The sequence below is a fragment of the Protomyctophum parallelum genome (assembly GCF_964188405.1).
Source record: "Protomyctophum parallelum genome assembly, chromosome: 15".
Lineage (NCBI taxonomy): Eukaryota > Metazoa > Chordata > Actinopteri > Myctophiformes > Myctophidae > Protomyctophum > Protomyctophum parallelum.
In genome coordinates this window covers 23,893,993-23,913,492 of record NC_139710.1, presented here as the reverse complement: position 1 = coordinate 23,913,492, position 19,500 = coordinate 23,893,993, and positions in this window count along the sequence as shown.

Genomic DNA, 19,500 nt, shown 5'->3' with positions numbered 1-19,500 from the left:
AACAATCAATTTTGCAACCACTATATATATTAGTATTTCCTACAGCTTTATATTAATACATACTTAAGCTTTAAGTCCAAAATCTGAACTTAATGGGTTCATTGGATGTTCAACAGTGGAGTCAGGTATCCCTACGGTCCTCAGAGTTACTACAGGGGGGGGAAACTTTTTTTTTGTACTTTAAGTATATTTTGATGCCACCACTTTTACAGGCTATGTTGTTAAACATTTGGTACAGTTGATTTTTTTTTAAATATATATATAAAGATTTTTATTATTAGTTCTTCCATTGATAATTTACTTTGAGAACCAAGCCTGATCTAGTGACCTGAAACCCGAAACCCAGCTGTAATCCGGGTGCTAATTGTGCCTTATTTCACATCATTAACCCATTAAAACCGGGAAAGCACCTCCTATATAGTATATACAGGTTTAATGTTTGTCTTTAGTTAAATGTTTGTTTAATAAACATTGTTCATTAAACATTTAATAAACATAAACAAATCCATGACCAAATATATTTCATTTGGGGGTCCTTGGCACGAAATAAGGCATTTGTATTTTGTAGAATCAGCCTCAGATTTGAATGGGCTCAGGACCAAATACAACATTCCAGCTTTCTTTAGAAACAAATCTGGTGGTATGAGTGTGATGTGTACTGATTTAAACGCTACATTCTAGCATTTATAGTCAGGATGCCTTAATGTGTTCATGTGCATGAACACACAAAGCCACTCTGTCTTCATAAATTGTAGAATGTAGCGTTTAAATCCATTTTGACACATCATGTGCACACACCCACCGGATTGACTTTGAAATTTCTATAATGTACTGCATTTAAATCGGTTTGAAACATCATGTGCACTTTCTGCAAACGGTCAATAAAACTGCAACCATTCCATCCATGCTGTGTTGAATGATATCAAAGTCTTAAAAGAAGAAGGAATTTCAATAGAATAGAGTTTTCACTCAGGCTGGATTCGGGCCAACAATTTTATCCTACTAGTTTGGGGTCGGGTAGGGGAACAAATAAATAAAGATCTTCTATGAGCATGATTATTTGTCTTTAAACTACTCAAATGCAGTCAAAGTATAAGTTCATTTAAGTATAAGATTGTGTCTATGGGAAAGAGAAATAATAATGTCCTTGTAATAGAGTCCCATACTCTACTATGGGATAATCATAATAATAATCATAACTAGAACAAGTGCTCGGAGCACAGGTCTCCTATATACGCCATCGTCAACAGTGTAACATAAATCATTACATTTCACATTACATCCAACATTCATTTTAGGTTGATCTTAAAGGCATAGGCCGAAGCTCAAAGCTTATTAATGCCCATCCTTTGTACAGTTTTAACATTAGTAAACAATCATAATGAATGATCCCACTAATTATTCCATTTATACATTCAACACTCCTTCCATTGTTCGTTATAAACGAACACTCAACACTATTCAGTATTTACATTCAATAATTCATCCTTATACCTCCAAGCACAGTATTATTTACCTACATATATGTCACATGCATGCATACACATACATAGCCTACATACATACATAGCCCCCTACATGCATACACCATGCACACATACTGCATACATACACCATGCACATACACACATAAATCCATCAATTATCATATCTGTAGTGTATTTCTCCAAAATAATCATCTTGTATCATTTCTTAAATAGAATTAAATTATTGCACTGCTGGACATTCTCTGGTAAACTATTCCATAGCCCCCCTCCCCTCTCTCTCTCTCTCTCTCTCTCTCTCTCTCTCTCTCTCTCTCTCTCTCTCTCTCTCTCTCTCTCTCTCTCTCTCTCTCTCTCTCAGGATATTATCATACTATAAATGAGCGAATGTCTGAATGTCTGTCTGTCTGTCTGTCTGTCTGTCAGAAACAAACACTTATCTCCTCATTGCCTGCACCAATCGCTCCCACTTTTCACACAGGCATTGACCATAATAATATGGAGGTCTTAACGAAGCCATTTTTCCATTAAGATTAATAATGAATTTATTAGTGAATAAAAACCAGTTTATTTGTCCGTGGTCTATCTCCGACCGAGCCACACTATTAGCACACATCTCTCCATGCCAAAATAAATCTGCACGCTCCCACAATCCAGCTAGGCTACTTTTTACCGACGCAACTGTCGTATTTACTGTACAGATATTGTTTTTACATCACCCATTTATATGAAATAATAATCCAACCGCAACCAGGGCGCAGTACCCCCCGCGGCCACCAGGGGGGTACTGAACAACTCATCTCCCCGCAAATCACGTGTCACCAGTGAAATGCATGTTGGGACGGACACAGACCCACACTACATTTGGGAATACCTGTGCCACAGCCCATACTTTCTGTGCTGCATGTCAAACTGGGGTCTTTCATACTTTTCAAATGGGGGTCTGTGGGCTAATAAGTGTACATTTTACAGTCCTTGCCATGAAAACATTTCCCTACCATGCATTTATACAAATATTTTCATGTTATAGTGCTGTTTTTATTCACACAAAAAAGACACAAATATATTATACAAGTTAAAATGAAGACCAATTAAATATATTTATGGGGGGCAATAGTCCATACACGGGTAAGGACTATGTATATTAATACAATAAACAAGCAAAAGGGCATTGCCTGACCATGGATCACACCAAAGGACCTGCAACATGACTGAGGAACACGTTCCACTTCAGCCAGGACTGCAGCCGCTCCGAGGACACTGTTTCTGGGCTTATGATCAGCGACACACAGCCAGGACTGCAGCCGCTCCGCCGCTATATATAAATGCACCATTTACACTGTCCGCCCCCTCCTCAACCACCTCCTTCGCCGTGCATTACACATGGGCTACATGCACGCTCAAAGCCTGGACACTGACAACGACAGCTTACAGCCCTGCGCGCACCCAGCGTGGCTGCGTGACACACTGAACAGCACGAACACAACGGAATGCTTATCTGTCGGGGTCTCGGGGTGGCCAAATGGAGACGTTTGGAGAAGACAGATCCCGTGCCGTCGGAACAACACAATGACAAAATACATACAGACAGATGCAATGACAACGACACGTTCCTAAATCACACAAAACACCTAATTCTTATCCTGATTATATAAAGAACAAACTACAACTTGCTTTGAAGCCCAAAAAGCCAACCTCCGCGTTCACCGTTTAATAGCTTATATCTCCACGGGCAGCAGACGGTGAGCGGTTAGGGACCGTCTACAAAGTGCAACACCGACCTTGAAAATATTCAATAACTTCCATTTATAGGCAGAATATCACCACCATATTTACATCACACATCAATGGTGTACTTATGATTGTACTACAGCATTTAATTAGCCTATACTTTAGTGCCCAACCCAACTTCCCAAGACCATCTGTAAACAATTCCCCCCCCTATCAGTAATGTGATCTATTACATCACACACTGAACATGATTTGCTGTTTGCATATATTCAGAACGGGTAAGGACTAGTTATAATAACTGACTAGTGCAGATTATCCACCACTGTTATGATGTAGCGTGTCCAATAGAGGGCGCTATTGCACTGTCTCAGTTGAAGCATGCGAAGCCTTCGATTTGCAGTTTGCTGATCCGGTCTGCAGTGGATACGGCAACTGCGTGCCGAACACACTGTAGCGTTGCTAAAGCGCAAATCTCAGCTGGTCGTGGTCACGTAGGTTTTATTCCAGAGCAGACGACGAGGTAAGACGAGTAAGAAATATTTAAACAACAAAATAACATATCTCGATACAAACTGGACGTGATAAAGAAGAGATTCAGAGCCAAAACAGACGAGATAATCACGTAAATAACAAGGAGACGCAGAAGGCGCCAAAATCCAGTAATAAGCGGGTTCTTTCCGTCTCCCCAACTCTATATTTTCTGTTTACTAAAGCGATACGGAGTTACTGAACAACATTCTATGGCAGGGGGGTGCCAACACTTTTATGACTTGATTGAGAGCTTTCAAAATGACCAGTTCAATAAGATCTACTGACCAGAATAAGTAATTATCCCTTTTACATAAGACACACTTGGAAGTTGGAACGGTTATGGGACATAGAGGGGAGAAATGGAATTCTAGGTTTTCTTGTAGCCTATATAAAGTATAACTTTGTAATGCTACAGCTACTGACGTTTTAGTGCAACACTTTTTAAGTAAAGACTTAAAGTCCTCTAAGGAGTGAGCAGACTTGAGTTTGGGGCCGGCCACTGAAAAGGCACGGTCACCTGTAATTAGAATTGGGCATAGTCAGGAGCCGCTGGTCAGCTGACCTCAGGGCCCTGGATGGGGTGTAAGGGTCCATGAGTGTTATGACATTCCATATGCTGATCCTTCCCCATCCATCCTTCCTCTTCGATGTCTCCCTTTTGATGGATTATCCATCATGGATACCTGTCCATTTAAACTCTAGACAGGCCTGCCCCAAAGTTATTTGTGCAGCCATGCCCGGCAGCCGGTGTTGATCTGACCTCATCAAACCCTGTACACTCAAGACACACTCCATATATGGCCAGTGCACGCAACCTCTATCCGTGTTTGATTCCTCAGTTGTGTTTTACAAAGAGTGTGTAGATAGATTAGATTAGATGTCTACAAGTGATGGTCACAGTGACAGCATGTTGCCTTTTATATTTACTTTATTAGAGAATATCCAGGGTTTAGCCTACAATAAACTGGCATTTTACATTACTTGGGAATAAGCAATTACATACAAAAATGTAGTAAAGGGCATTTCAATGCAAATTTTCTTTTTTTTCCTCATGGCTTCAGCTTTTTTGTCTTGAGTCAGTCAAGTGTTCTTTGTCGTTTGTTGTTGATTGATTGATGAATTTATTAATAGTATGCAGAATAGGTACATTTCAAAAGCACAACTCAATACAAAAACTGTTACTGTGGACGACACCATGATTATAAGCATTAGGCCTACACTGGTTTACAACAGGGTCCACCATTTTCAATTCATTAGAGATGTAGGCTACAAATATACACAGAAAATCATCATGTAAGGAAGTAAAAAGGGAAAAACATATATACAGTAAGAGGAAAAGGGGTTGGGGGGGTGACTGAGACTTTATGGGGGCTAGTTTAGAATTGCAGGGTCCATAGGTGCCCTTTGAGAGTGGTTTTGATGGAGTCAACGGATTCACATGTCTTAATGGATGTTGGTAGGGCGTTTCACATTTTGGTGGCATAAGTTCAGTTTGAACTCTCCAGAGATGGTCTCCTGAGTCCTGGTGTATGACCATGGTACATCAAGTATTCCATATATGGCTGACCACAGTGCACGTAACAGCCCAATAGAAAGTCTTTCTTCAAAAAACCCATACCTTGCAGCATTATACGGTGACATTTACATTAAAAATAAAAAGTGCCATCTTCCCCCAAACATACTGTGACCTCTTAGAGTCTACAAGCAGGTGTTCAATTAAATACATTCATCCTCATTACAGTTGAGTTAGTTAAATATAGGACATTTTACATTTTACAGTTCCATTTGACTACTGCTCTCAATGCCAGTCTCCTCAGAGACCAGCCACATGACATCCCTCATTTTTTCAGAAATGTTTTTACTCCAAATATTTGTATACACCTGCTTTTGAGAGTCATTGATGTTTGCAGGGGAAAATGCAAACATACACATCTTCACACTTCTTACTGGACAATTCCAATCAGTCAATATTTAAATGTGCAAATTTGTGCATATATACATTTTAAAATAACAGGGCACAGGGCTTCTTGCATGAACCTTCTTTTTGTTCCAACTCAAGGTCTCACTTATCCACAAAGCTCTTCTTTTGATGCTGCATTTTTACAAAATGTCCACAGCACATTTTTTGCCACAATACATGATTTTGTAATTACATTTGTTGTTTGATGACATGATTTGTTGTCCCATTTCTACAATCCTTCCTGTATTTCTTTGTCTTTAGCATCTTGCCTCTTGAGTCTTCGCCACATGCATTGAGCCATGAGTCAGGACCTGAGCTCTGCTGCCCCCTGGAGGACTGCTGCCTACATGCCTCCCATCTTCACCCTGGAGGAAAACAACAAAAAAGACTGATACTGAGGCAGACGGTGAGTGATAGTACACACGCACGCACATGCACGCACACACTTTAATTATTTTCTCTGGATCTGCACAAAAAGTGCAATACATAATAGATCCAAACACTGATCAGAAGAAGATTACATTACAACTACTGCACATGCTTAACACATAGGGGAAAAACGATAGCACATTGATGACATATTACTACAGGACACTACTTGACAGATGCCTTTATCTCGGATTGTGCCCCATATCACAGTCAAAATCAGCTTTATTCAACGGCCCACAGCCTTTGAAATGATGGTCGCAGTAATGCTATGTCTTCTCCAGGTGACTGTTAGTCTACATCCGGTTCTGGTTTTTGCGCTTCCAGTGGATCCTTCAAAATATGGGTTGCACTGAATAATGATGGTTAATGGGTGAAATAATGAATTAATGCTGCCAGGGAAGGGAATGTGTTTAGTGTTAAGGTATTGGAGAATGTTCTTTGCTCTTCCCAGTACCACATCTGAAGGTTGGGGTGTCTGCTCACGGCTGACCTGGTCCTCAAAGTGTGCCACAAAGACAGCATACCCATTACACAGGATCTGTATGAGGAAGACAAAATGACATATTTTTCTATTTCATATATACTCATATCATGCTGCATAACAAAGTTAAGAAAGGCATCATCACTAGCTGTGTTGCCTTGTGGATGTAGGGCAACCACCCAGCCCCCTCCAGGTTTGTAGGCTTGAGGTAGCTCTGGTCCATAGCGTTAAGGACCTTAATCTTTGCTCCAAAGAAAGTAACATAAGTAACACTTAGTCTACTCTTAACTAGCTTAGCTGCCTAGCTTACTGTTCTTTCTTCTCCCAGAGACGAGTCCGTATCACGTGAACGGAACATGACGTTGCAGAAGTGCCGTGAAAGGAAGTGGGTGGGATTTAAGGCAACCACAAGCCCTTTCCACACCTAAGCACAAAACGGGTTTGCGCCTCGGACAGAAGAAGCTGTGCGGTGTGTGCGCAGGTGGTTTTTAGACAGCAGTGGATGGGAATTAAGCTCCACCTCCGCGGACGATTGACGCGGAGGAGAGCGCTTCCGGGAATCTGGCCGACGCGCAAGTCGTCCGTGGCTCGATGACAGAGTCCAGCATCTTGCAATGGGACTGGTCCACAAGATTCGATACACCACCAAGATACCCATGTACCTGTCTAAATACTTCCTTAATGTCGACGAAGTCCAAACCCACAACACCAGAGGGAGTTCAACAAACCATGTGCAACCCAGATTCAGCACAAACAAGGGACTAAACTATTTTCGCTCCTATGCCACCAAAATGTGGAACGCTCTACCAACAGTCATTAAGACATGCAAATCCCTTGACTCCTTCCAAACCGCTCTCAAAGGGCACCTACGAACGGCTGCAATTCGAAACTGGCCCCCGTAAAAATCGGAATCCCCTCCACCACCCACCCCCTTTTCCCCTCACTGTATATGTTTCTTTTCGCCTTTTTACCTCTTTTATGATGTTCTTTTGACTATATAGAAGTGTCTATTTGTAGCCTACGTCTCTAAATGTTTTGATGATTTGAACAAGGTGGGCCCTCTTGTAAACAAGTGTAATGCTTTATTGGGTCGTCCACTCACAGTTAACAGTCTTTGTATTGAGTTGTGCTTGAAATGTACTGTAGTTCTGCAAACTGTTAATAAATATTTCAATTAACCAATGTGTGCTGGATTCTGGACAGGGCTGTAGAAGCTGTCCTATACTGCCCTATTTGATCATACTATACAGCGTCAGTCACTCGAAAGCATCACAAGTAGCGGAGAGCTTGCCGATCTGTTTTTGAATTTGTTTTGGACATATATAGGCCCATAGCTATGTCCACAAGACAGAGACGATATCTATATGAATGCAGACAGTCAATCTGACTGTGTCTGTCTTTCCTAAAGACCATTTATGTCACATCACCACCATTATGATATGCAAACGAAAGCCCACACCATATCTATAGTCTCATATCAGGAATGATACAATAAATCACTGTCAAGCCACTGTCTGGTATAAACCTTGTATGTCCAAAATTTATTTTCAGGATAAAACAAAAAAGAAAATAACCTGTGTTCCAATGGATCCATATTTAGTTACACAAGCTCTTATTACTTTCCATTGGTTTAATATAAATTCATGCATAGACAGACACCACCACCTGCATGTTCATTTGAAACTTGAAATAGTTTTCAAAAATATAGAAACATATAGGCAGATCTACAAGCTCACAATGCGTTGTGATGCTATGCATTGTGTAAGCTTTGTAGATCTGCAGCTGTTTTGCTACTTTTGTGCATGACACTGATGAAGTAGTGTGTTAAATTACCTCCCAAAATTATGTAAAAATTTGAAATATGATGATGAAGATATAAGGTTTTACCAGGCAAACTCTGAACCTTAATTATACACACACACACACACACACACACACACACACACGCGCGCACACGCACGCGCGCGCGCACACACACACACACACACACACACACACACACACACACACACACACACTCCACAGCATAGCAGCCAGGGGCCAGTAGAGAAACTGATAATCACTCTCCTCGCTGTCTTTCTTTCTTTCTCACCTTTATTTATACTCGGAAATGTGGCAAGTGAGGGCAAGCCGCTACGTTGAAAATGAGGGCTTGGCAAGCCCTCATTTTCAACGTAGCCGAGGTTACATTAATACACAAAAATATAGTCACAAAACAATACATCAAACACAACATTATAAATCAGGGTAAATTACAAAGGAACTTTATACAGAACAACCATCAGTAAAATAAATCAATTGAAGCAGGAGTAGCCATTGAAAGATATTCTGGAGCATTCCTTTGAACTGACCGAAGGATGGCATCAGCTAGGGAGCTCAGTTTTAAAGAGTTTTGGAGTTCATTCCATGAAGTTGGGCCATTGACAGAAAAAGCTGTCTTGCCCAACTCTGTCTGGGTCTGAGGAACCTTGAGCCTTAAGACATCATTAGAGCGGGTCTGATAGGTGCTATTGTTCAGTTCCATCATGGAACAAATATAGTCGGCCTGGGAGCATCCCAGCAATGTGGCTTTATATAAAAATAGGTGCCAATGCTTATCTCGCCTCTCAGTCAGAGTCTGTAGTCGGTCTTTCTCCCAAGGTGGTGGTGTGAAGTAAATAACAAAGTACATTTAAGTCCAAGTCCAAGTACAAGTTTGAGTTTTTTTTGTATGTATTTCTTCATTTCTAATTGTTTTCAATGTTTGGTAATTTTCCTTTACAAGTTACTGTGTAGATTTAAATTGTTAGTAGACCTACACATCATAAATTAAACCCTATTTTATATAGAAGATATGCAGGCTTACAACGCTTGTACGATCTGCCCCCAATTTCAACAATATATCTTATTACTAATTGCAAAAACAATGGCTTCTATTTCATCATTCTAAGCTTGGAATCGCCATGATGTCACTGGTAGGCAGGTTTCTGAACTCTCCAGTCCACAGCCCTCCTCTGAGATGGAAATTGTGCCATCTCATCATATAATGAGCATTATAGAGGAAGAGGAGAGGACCAATTATATGAAGACAAGGTTGAAAATGCATGGGTAAAGTGCTCCTTTAACTAATTTGGCTGTGGGGACCTCCTGAAACCAAGCCTGAAACCCCTTCAAGGACCCCTGGCTGGGCGCCGGGCGGTCTCGAACCCCACTTTGAGAACGACTGGCCTCAGTCTGTAGTCACCGTGCGTGCGTCGTCGCCCCGCCCTCACTGTGATCAGTGTTGCCACGTTTGCTTTCTATAAGCTACTTTGGGCTTGTTTTTTTCCAGTAGGCTAAAGTTGCAACTCAATGCAACTCATTGAGTTGCATTGGTGTGGTTGACCTTTAAAACCGTTTCGTCCCGTCTCAACCCTTTTGTGTGGTTTGGGCTTTACTGAGCTCCCTCTGCCAACCTGGGGAGAGCCCCAAATTGAGCTCATGCTTTCTTCAATGCATGAGGAGTGAGCATTCCGCTTGAATGGATGTTGCACGTGGAAGGAACACGTTATTTTAACCGGGCACTGATGACGTGGAGGAGAGAACACGCCTCCAGCGTCCACAGCATCTCGACTCGAACCCTGTGAGGCGACAGCACTACCGACTGCGCCTGCCCCCATCCCTTAATTTATTTCTAACCTAATCCTCAGTAAAACAAATACAAGAATACAAGAACTGCTGGGGGCGAGCGGTCCGCCAAAAATGGGGGTCCGTGTTTAGGCCGGGGCAAGCCTTCCGGTTCCCCATGAGTTGTGTCGATATATATATATATTTTTTCTTTTCTTTAAAAATTATCTCAAGTGACTACAGGCCAATCACAACGTGTCTTTTTCGGGACTTCTGTTACACACCTGGAAGCTTGAAAAGCTTCCTCATGCTTCCGCTATGCTTCGCAAGGAATCTCTGGATTTTTTGCCTTCAATTTTGATGAGCGCCCAGAGCCGGAAGAGGCGTCTTATCTTTTTTTGTCTATGGTCCTCAATTTTCTGTCCTTACTTTTTATCCTCAATCCTCAATCCTCAATCATCTTGTATCATTTCTTAAATAGAATTAAATTATTGCACTGCTGGACATTCTCTGGTAAACTATTCCATAGCCCCCCTCCCCTCTCTCTCTCTCTCTCTCTCTCTCTCTCTCTCTCTCTCTCTCTCTCTCTCTCTCTCTCTCTCTCAGGATATTATTATAATAACTGACTAGTGCAGATTATCCACCACTGTTATGATGTAGCGTGTCCAATAGAGGGCGCTATTGCACTGTCTCAGTTGAAGCATGCGAAGCCTTCGATTTGCAGTTTGCTGATCCGGTCTGCAGTGGATACGGCAACTGCGTGCCGAACACACTGTAGCGTTGCTAAAGCGCAAATCTCAGCTGGTCGTGGTCACGTAGGTTTTATTCCAGAGCAGACGACGAGGTAAGACGAGTAAGAAATATTTAAACAACAAAATAACATATCTCGATACAAACTGGACGTGATAAAGAAGAGATTCAGAGCCAAAACAGACGAGATAATCACGTAAATAACAAGGAGACGCAGAAGGCGCCAAAATCCAGTAATAAGCGGGTTCTTTCCGTCTCCCCAACTCTATATTTTCTGTTTACTAAAGCGATACGGAGTTACTGAACAACATTCTATGGCAGGGGGGTGCCAACACTTTTATGACTTGATTGAGAGCTTTCAAAATGACCAGTTCAATAAGATCTACTGACCAGAATAAGTAATTATCCCTTTTACATAAGACACACTTGGAAGTTGGAACGGTTATGGGACATAGAGGGGAGAAATGGAATTCTAGGTTTTCTTGTAGCCTATATAAAGTATAACTTTGTAATGCTACAGCTACTGACGTTTTAGTGCAACACTTTTTAAGTAAAGACTTAAAGTCCTCTAAGGAGTGAGCAGACTTACATTACAACTACTGCACATGCTTAACACATAGGGGAAAAACGATAGCACATTGATGACATATTACTACAGGACACTACTTGACAGATGCCTTTATCTCGGATTGTGCCCCATATCACAGTCAAAATCAGCTTTATTCAACGGCCCACAGCCTTTGAAATGATGGTCGCAGTAATGCTATGTCTTCTCCAGGTGACTGTTAGTCTACATCCGGTTCTGGTTTTTGCGCTTCCAGTGGATCCTTCAAAATATGGGTTGCACTGAATAATGATGGTTAATGGGTGAAATAATGAATTAATGCTGCCAGGGAAGGGAATGTGTTTAGTGTTAAGGTATTGGAGAATGTTCTTTGCTCTTCCCAGTACCACATCTGAAGGTTGGGGTGTCTGCTCACGGCTGACCTGGTCCTCAAAGTGTGCCACAAAGACAGCATACCCATTACACAGGATCTGTATGAGGAAGACAAAATGACATATTTTTCTATTTCATATATACTCATATCATGCTGCATAACAAAGTTAAGAAAGGCATCATCACTAGCTGTGTTGCCTTGTGGATGTAGGGCAACCACCCAGCCCCCTCCAGGTTTGTAGGCTTGAGGTAGCTCTGGTCCATAGCGTTAAGGACCTTAATCTTTGCTCCAAAGAAAGTAACATAAGTAACACTTAGTCTACTCTTAACTAGCTTAGCTGCCTAGCTTACTGTTCTTTCTTCTCCCAGAGACGAGTCCGTATCACGTGAACGGAACATGACGTTGCAGAAGTGCCGTGAAAGGAAGTGGGTGGGATTTAAGGCAACCACAAGCCCTTTCCACACCTAAGCACAAAACGGGTTTGCGCCTCGGACAGAAGAAGCTGTGCGGTGTGTGCGCAGGTGGTTTTTAGACAGCAGTGGATGGGAATTAAGCTCCACCTCCGCGGACGATTGACGCGGAGGAGAGCGCTTCCGGGAATCTGGCCGACGCGCAAGTCGTCCGTGGCTCGATGACAGAGTCCAGCATCTTGCAATGGGACTGGTCCACAAGATTCGATACACCACCAAGATACCCATGTACCTGTCTAAATACTTCCTTAATGTCGACGAAGTCCAAACCCACAACACCAGAGGGAGTTCAACAAACCATGTGCAACCCAGATTCAGCACAAACAAGGGACTAAACTATTTTCGCTCCTATGCCACCAAAATGTGGAACGCTCTACCAACAGTCATTAAGACATGCAAATCCCTTGACTCCTTCCAAACCGCTCTCAAAGGGCACCTACGAACGGCTGCAATTCGAAACTGGCCCCCGTAAAAATCGGAATCCCCTCCACCACCCACCCCCTTTTCCCCTCACTGTATATGTTTCTTTTCGCCTTTTTACCTCTTTTATGATGTTCTTTTGACTATATAGAAGTGTCTATTTGTAGCCTACGTCTCTAAATGTTTTGATGATTTGAACAAGGTGGGCCCTCTTGTAAACAAGTGTAATGCTTTATTGGGTCGTCCACTCACAGTTAACAGTCTTTGTATTGAGTTGTGCTTGAAATGTACTGTAGTTCTGCAAACTGTTAATAAATATTTCAATTAACCAATGTGTGCTGGATTCTGGACAGGGCTGTAGAAGCTGTCCTATACTGCCCTATTTGATCATACTATACAGCGTCAGTCACTCGAAAGCATCACAAGTAGCGGAGAGCTTGCCGATCTGTTTTTGAATTTGTTTTGGACATATATAGGCCCATAGCTATGTCCACAAGACAGAGACGATATCTATATGAATGCAGACAGTCAATCTGACTGTGTCTGTCTTTCCTAAAGACCATTTATGTCACATCACCACCATTATGATATGCAAACGAAAGCCCACACCATATCTATAGTCTCATATCAGGAATGATACAATAAATCACTGTCAAGCCACTGTCTGGTATAAACCTTGTATGTCCAAAATTTATTTTCAGGATAAAACAAAAAAGAAAATAACCTGTGTTCCAATGGATCCATATTTAGTTACACAAGCTCTTATTACTTTCCATTGGTTTAATATAAATTCATGCATAGACAGACACCACCACCTGCATGTTCATTTGAAACTTGAAATAGTTTTCAAAAATATAGAAACATATAGGCAGATCTACAAGCTCACAATGCGTTGTGATGCTATGCATTGTGTAAGCTTTGTAGATCTGCAGCTGTTTTGCTACTTTTGTGCATGACACTGATGAAGTAGTGTGTTAAATTACCTCCCAAAATTATGTAAAAATTTGAAATATGATGATGAAGATATAAGGTTTTACCAGGCAAACTCTGAACCTTAATTATACACACACACACACACACACACACACACACACACACACGCGCGCACACGCACGCGCGCGCGCACACACACACACACACACACACACACACACACACACACACACACACACACACACACACACACACACACACACACTCCACAGCATAGCAGCCAGGGGCCAGTAGAGAAACTGATAATCACTCTCCTCGCTGTCTTTCTTTCTTTCTCACCTTTATTTATACTCGGAAATGTGGCAAGTGAGGGCAAGCCGCTACGTTGAAAATGAGGGCTTGGCAAGCCCTCATTTTCAACGTAGCCGAGGTTACATTAATACACAAAAATATAGTCACAAAACAATACATCAAACACAACATTATAAATCAGGGTAAATTACAAAGGAACTTTATACAGAACAACCATCAGTAAAATAAATCAATTGAAGCAGGAGTAGCCATTGAAAGATATTCTGGAGCATTCCTTTGAACTGACCGAAGGATGGCATCAGCTAGGGAGCTCAGTTTTAAAGAGTTTTGGAGTTCATTCCATGAAGTTGGGCCATTGACAGAAAAAGCTGTCTTGCCCAACTCTGTCTGGGTCTGAGGAACCTTGAGCCTTAAGACATCATTAGAGCGGGTCTGATAGGTGCTATTGTTCAGTTCCATCATGGAACAAATATAGTCGGCCTGGGAGCATCCCAGCAATGTGGCTTTATATAAAAATAGGTGCCAATGCTTATCTCGCCTCTCAGTCAGAGTCTGTAGTCGGTCTTTCTCCCAAGGTGGTGGTGTGAAGTAAATAACAAAGTACATTTAAGTCCAAGTCCAAGTACAAGTTTGAGTTTTTTTTGTATGTATTTCTTCATTTCTAATTGTTTTCAATGTTTGGTAATTTTCCTTTACAAGTTACTGTGTAGATTTAAATTGTTAGTAGACCTACACATCATAAATTAAACCCTATTTTATATAGAAGATATGCAGGCTTACAACGCTTGTACGATCTGCCCCCAATTTCAACAATATATCTTATTACTAATTGCAAAAACAATGGCTTCTATTTCATCATTCTAAGCTTGGAATCGCCATGATGTCACTGGTAGGCAGGTTTCTGAACTCTCCAGTCCACAGCCCTCCTCTGAGATGGAAATTGTGCCATCTCATCATATAATGAGCATTATAGAGGAAGAGGAGAGGACCAATTATATGAAGACAAGGTTGAAAATGCATGGGTAAAGTGCTCCTTTAACTAATTTGGCTGTGGGGACCTCCTGAAACCAAGCCTGAAACCCCTTCAAGGACCCCTGGCTGGGCGCCGGGCGGTCTCGAACCCCACTTTGAGAACGACTGGCCTCAGTCTGTAGTCACCGTGCGTGCGTCGTCGCCCCGCCCTCACTGTGATCAGTGTTGCCACGTTTGCTTTCTATAAGCTACTTTGGGCTTGTTTTTTTCCAGTAGGCTAAAGTTGCAACTCAATGCAACTCATTGAGTTGCATTGGTGTGGTTGACCTTTAAAACCGTTTCGTCCCGTCTCAACCCTTTTGTGTGGTTTGGGCTTTACTGAGCTCCCTCTGCCAACCTGGGGAGAGCCCCAAATTGAGCTCATGCTTTCTTCAATGCATGAGGAGTGAGCATTCCGCTTGAATGGATGTTGCACGTGGAAGGAACACGTTATTTTAACCGGGCACTGATGACGTGGAGGAGAGAACACGCCTCCAGCGTCCACAGCATCTCGACTCGAACCCTGTGAGGCGACAGCACTACCGACTGCGCCTGCCCCCATCCCTTAATTTATTTCTAACCTAATCCTCAGTAAAACAAATACAAGAATACAAGAACTGCTGGGGGCGAGCGGTCCGCCAAAAATGGGGGTCCGTGTTTAGGCCGGGGCAAGCCTTCCGGTTCCCCATGAGTTGTGTCGATATATATATATATTTTTTCTTTTCTTTAAAAATTATCTCAAGTGACTACAGGCCAATCACAACGTGTCTTTTTCGGGACTTCTGTTACACACCTGGAAGCTTGAAAAGCTTCCTCATGCTTCCGCTATGCTTCGCAAGGAATCTCTGGATTTTTTGCCTTCAATTTTGATGAGCGCCCAGAGCCGGAAGAGGCGTCTTATCTTTTTTTGTCTATGGTCCTCAATTTTCTGTCCTTACTTTTTATCCTCAATAGGCTTATCAAATAGCCAATCAAATTTTGTTAAGAGGTGCTCAGCCAATCAAATCATCGCTATGAATTGAACAAGGTGGACCCTCTTGTAAACAAGTGTAACGCTTTATTGTGTCGTCCACTCACAGTTAACAGTCTTTGTATTGAGTTGTGCTTGAAATGTACTGTAATTCAGCAAACTGTTAATTTATATTTCAATCAATCAATAAAAAAAAGATCTACAAGCTCACATCGCATTGTGACCTTAGAGTATAAGATCGTGACACGTACGTGACTGTGAGACTGATGTTTCCCAATACCAGATCGATGTATAATAATGGTCATAGACCTGGTTGCTTGTTTCTCTCACACACACTGATTCTGGCAACGCACTGACTGCATCGCATTTCCACTTTGAAAACGGAGCGTGAAAACACTGCTTGAGACCAGCAGGCAACACATACCGCTTAAGCAGCTGGAGTTTAATGGAATAAAATGAGATATTCACTGCATGCTTGGATTATAAACAAACCAACAAGAGGCAGGGAAATACGCGACTAAACTAACGCTAGTGATTAACACACTCACTGGCTATTTTCATCATTTTTCATCTTCGTCTCTTCAGCACTATTAAACTTTTTTAGAAACCCTCTCCTCATCTTTTGGTTTGAATGAGAGCTTTTCATATTGAATGTTTGTTTTAGTTTAACGCGTGGGCTTTTCTTTTTTGGTTAAGAAACGCGTTTTTCTTTCGAATAAACGTGAACTATTAAATCTGTTTTACCCTAATTTTTCCCTCTTCTCTTGTGGACTGGACTGGGTCAGTGTCGGGTTTCAAGTGTTGGGGAGAGCAGGGGAAATATCTGTTCCAATAAGAGGCAGAAGAAAAAGGATTTTTTTTGGTGTGCGTCTTTGAACTTGATGGTTTGAGCTGGACGTGTTGGAATGGATGAAGACATTTGACAGGTCAGTAAGATGATCAGGATGTTATAACATCACAAGTTCACAACCACCAATGTCGCATTGTCGCTCCTTTAGAAAATCTCTGCGTGGCTTTGATAATACCACTCCACTGTGTGTGTGTGTGTGTGTGTGTGTGTGTGTGTGTGTGTGTGTGTGTGTGTGTGTCTGTGTGTGTGTATGACTGTGTGTGTGCGTGTATTTTGTGCAATAAAATAATAATTATGATGAATGAATGATACATGAAATAATATTAATGATGACAATAATGTTTTTACTATTTACAAACAAAGTTTGACATAAAATCAGAAAACGCAGTGCAGTTTAATAAACGACATGCAATGTAGTGAGTTATTTTACTTGGTCCATCCCATTCCAGCTGCCAGCTGTGCTGACTCTTTTAATATGTCACCATTCCGAAGGCCTTTGGAGTCCATTTGGTGTCATTTAAGCCTTTAAATGCACTCTTTATGTGGGTCAGAGGGATGCCATGAGGATTTCCATGTCACTCCCTCATCCGGCTGTCTTTTAGATCAGGGTTTCACAAACACTGGGTCGGAACCCATGTTTGTGTTTTTGATGGTTCACACACAAGTAATAGCCTATCCTCCCCCCCCCCCCCGTTTTTCCCGTTTAGGTCGACTACTACTACCAAGTAAAATGCAAAAAGACAAAAAAATTACATTTTCATGAATTTCAAAAGTCTGTCAAGAATAATTTCATACATTTTAAGGAAATAAAAGAGCTAAGCTTGTAGATCTGCTATTTCAGCTTTTTAATGTTTAAAATTTTATTTTTCAACATGGATTGTCGATTATATGCAAAAATTATCTTAAATAATTGTGATTAGATGATTATTATGTAATAATTGTGACAGGCCTAGTTTGCTAAGTATTGAGGGTTTACGTGGTTAAATGGCATTAAAATAGAAAAAAGGGGGGGGAAAAGAAAATGTTCACTTCTTCCACCACAGAAAGTAAGGGAACAGTCTCAGGCCAAAGAATCAGGCCAAAAATAATGACTTCACCCTCCAGCCATGCAGTGAGTGTGTGTGTCCGTCATACTTAGCGTACCTTCCACCAGAGAGCCTGGCCCTGTCAGAACTCTCACTCACAGCTACCTTCCACCAGAGAGCCTGGCCCTGTCAGAACTCTCACTCACAGCTACCTTCCACCAGAGAGCCTGGCCCTGTCAGAACTCTCACTCACAGCTACCTTCCACCATAGAGCCTGGCCCTGTCAGAACTCTCAGCTACCTTCCACCAGAGAGCCTGGCCCTGTCAGAACTCTCACTCACAGCTACCTTCCACCAGAGAGCCTGGCCCTGTCAGAACTCACAGCTACCTTCCACCAGAGAGCCTGGCCCTGTCAGAACTCACAGCTACCTTTCACCAGAGAGCCTGGCCCTGTCAGAACTCTCACTGCAGCTACCTTCCACCAGAGAGCCTCCCCTGTCAGAACTCACAGCTACCTTCCACCAGAGAGCCTGGCCCTGTCAGAACTCTCAGCTACCTTCCACCAGAGAGCCTGGCCCTGTCAGAACTCTCACTCACAGCTACCTTCCACCAGAGAGCCTGGCCCTGTCAGAACTCACAGCTACCTTCCACCAGAGAGCCTGGCCCTGTCAGAACTCTCAGCTACCTTCCACCAGAGAGCCTGGCCCTGTCAGAACTCTCACTCACAGCTACCTTCCACCAGAGAGCCTGGTCCTGTCAGAACTCACAGCTACCTTCCACCAGAGAGCCTGGCCCTGTCAGAACTCTCAGCCACCTTCCACCAGAGAGCCTGGCCCTGTCAGAACTCTCACTCACAGCTACCTTCCACCAGAGAGCATGGCCCTGTCAGAACTCTCACTCACAGCTACCTTCCACCAGGCCTGGCCCTGTCAGAACTCTCACTCACAGACACAACTAGAAAAGAGCTAAAGTGAACCACTGACTGGCAGAGTCAGTGGTTCAATTTCATGCCAAGACTAAAGGCCTACTACTCGGTGGTCACCTCATCACCGAAAACATAAGTCATTTATTATTATTTTTATTAGCACATGCATTCCATACATTCCATGGGTTGGACCACAGACATGGACAAATATCATCATCAACTTCCGACGGGTGTTCCGCCCACAACGTCATGTAGGTTCCAGTACGTGGCCAATTTTATGGACTTTCATGACAACCTTTGTTTCCGTACAAACTTTCAGGCCAAATCAATGGCAAAATAACCTTGCAGTATATAATAGGACCCTGAACTGTTTCGGAGCTGTGCTTCCCTGGTTTTGTTCCAAACTGAATTATGTGAATCACAGTTCTTACAGATCACAGACATACGTGTGCAAGTTGTTGGCAAAGAGAAAAGTTGTTAAAAGTATTCTAAACAAAAGTTAAAAGTCCATAGACTTGGCTGTCATATGACATAATTTCAAAAGCCATGCGTTCGAGGGGCTAGCACCCCTCAAAATAGGTGAATGTTGGCACCATTTCTGTCTACTCACTCTTGTGTCTCATTACTTGCGCAAGCAGAGCGCGCAAGTAATGTGTTCGCCCTGTCTCATTTGTCGTGACAGCTGTTCACATACG